Below are 2,291 nucleotides of genomic sequence, written 5' to 3' on the forward strand. Positions count from 1 at the left end.
CAGCATCATCGGAATAAAATGTTTTTCCTATCAAACAGTTATCCAAATATATATATATATATATATATATATATATATGGCAAGAAGAAAATGGATGGAATCCAGAGGTAGTATTCATCACCCAAGTACCCTAATTTTATCTACAGATCACTACAGTACATTGAAAAGATGGAAATAACATGTGAGGTACTGTGACCTCTTGGCAGAAACAGCTGTAAGAAACTGCTCTTCTTTCTCTGTTCTAGAAATGGTGGTATGGATAGAGAGAGTCTGCTTCGATGAGATGCAATTCGGTTTTGTGCCAGGTAGAAGCACCACTGATGCTATATTCCTGGTACGGCAACTGCAGGAGAAATACCTAGCCAAAGATAAACCCCTATACTTGGCTTTTGTTAACTTGGTGATAGCCTTTGACAGATACCCCCAATCCTTTATCTGGTGGGCGATGCGGAAACTGGGGATAGATGAGTAGTTAATAAGAGCTGTACAGGGATGCTGTTAGTAAGGTAAGGGTTGACAATGAGTATAGTGAAGAATTCCAGGTAGAAGTAGGGGTTCACCAAGATCAGCCCTCATCCCCCTCTTATTCATCATAGTCCTCCAGGCAATAACAGAAGGAGATTCTCTATGCTGATGACCTTGCTTTCATAGCAGGATCACTATCAGAACTAGAGCAAGGTTTAGAATCAAAGGGCCTTAGAGTCAATGTCACTAAGACCAAAGTCCTAGTAAGTAAGAAGGCGAACACATCACAAACTCCTTTAGATAGGTTTCCCTGCCCAATGTGTATAAAAGGTGTAGGTAGAAATTCTATAAGATGTACCTAGTGTAAGCTATGGATGCATAATAGGTGCAGCAACATCAAAGAGGTCACAGTACCTCACATGTTATTTCCATCTTTTCAATGTACTGTAGTGATCTGTAGATAAAATTAGGGTACTTGGGTGATGAATACTACCTCTGGATTCCATCCATTTTCTTCTTGCCATATATATATATATATATATATATATATATATATATATATTTGGATAACTGTTTGATAGGAAAAACATTTTATTCCGATGATGCTGTAAAATAGGCCTTCCAAGATTTTATTGACTCTGGATTGCCAGGCTTTTAAAGTTCTGGCCTGGACAAGCTACTACTGAAATGGCAAAAGTGTATTGACAATATGGGTGCATACTTTGATGAAATTATTTTGTATGATGCATATGTGCAAACTGCCATGCTAAACAGCAGTGAAACATGGACCATGACTGCTGAAGACATGCATAGGCTCAAAAGAAATAAAGCTAATATGATCCACTTGATGTGTAATGTCAGTGTGCACACAGTACAAAGAGTAAGCGCCCTAAGTGAAATGTTGGACATAAGAAGCATCAGATGCGGTGTGTAAGAGAGACAACTGTGCTGGTATGGTCATATGTTGCATATGGATGAGAAGAGCTGTGTGAAGAAGTGTCACTCCCTAACAGTGGAACGAATCCATGGAAGAAGGAGAGTCACTAAGACATGGGATGAGGTCAGGGTTAGGGTGAAGCATGACCTTCAAACATTGGGCTTCACTGAGGCAATGACAATAGACCGAGACCTCTGAAGATATGCTGTGATTGAGAAGACCCAGTAAATAAAGTGAGATCACAGCTGTAGCCTACACCAGTGTTGCATAACCAGCCCATTTAATTAAGTACCTTTGAATTGTGGGGCAACATTCTGCGCTTGAGGAGACCTGTTGAGTCAAGTAAAATCAAAATCAAAATCAAATTATAATCAAATGGAATTGTAGTTGTGGCAGATGCCAGTGCCGCTTGACTGGCTCCCGTACTGGTGGCATGCAATAAGCACCATGCATGCGTGGGTCGTTGCCAGTACTGCCTGACTGGCTTCCCATGCTGGTGGCATGTAAAAAGCACCATCCAAACATGGTTGATGCCAGCCTCCCTGCCCCAACTGGTAGCACATAAAAAGTCATAACACATAAAATGCACCATCCGATGTGGCCAAAGCCAGCTGCACCTAACTGGCTCCCATGCTAGTGGCATGTAAAAAGCATCTGCAACACACTTGGAATGGTTGGCATTAGGAAGGGCATCCAGCTGTAGAAATACTGCCAGATCAGATTGGAGCCTGGTATAGCCTCCTGGCTTGCCAGTCCTCAATCAAATTGAAGAACCCAAGCCAGCATGGAAAACAGGCATTAAACAATGATGATGATGACGATGTATATATTGTTAGGTATGTCTGTGTGCAAGTGTGTGTGTGTGTGTGTGTGTGTGTGCGTGTGTGTG

The 2,291-nt window shown here is 41.5% G+C and overlaps 1 protein-coding gene across 1 annotated transcript in view; it reads left to right on the forward strand.

The window, feature by feature from the left end:
• LOC106874055 (uncharacterized) overlaps positions 1-2,291 on the forward strand; it is a 97,676-nt gene that overhangs the window by 55,313 nt on the left and 40,072 nt on the right. The gene's annotated exons all lie outside the window — the stretch shown is intronic.

Source organism: Octopus bimaculoides, chromosome 5 (genome assembly GCF_001194135.2).
Source record: "Octopus bimaculoides isolate UCB-OBI-ISO-001 chromosome 5, ASM119413v2, whole genome shotgun sequence".
NCBI lineage: Eukaryota > Metazoa > Mollusca > Cephalopoda > Octopoda > Octopodidae > Octopus > Octopus bimaculoides.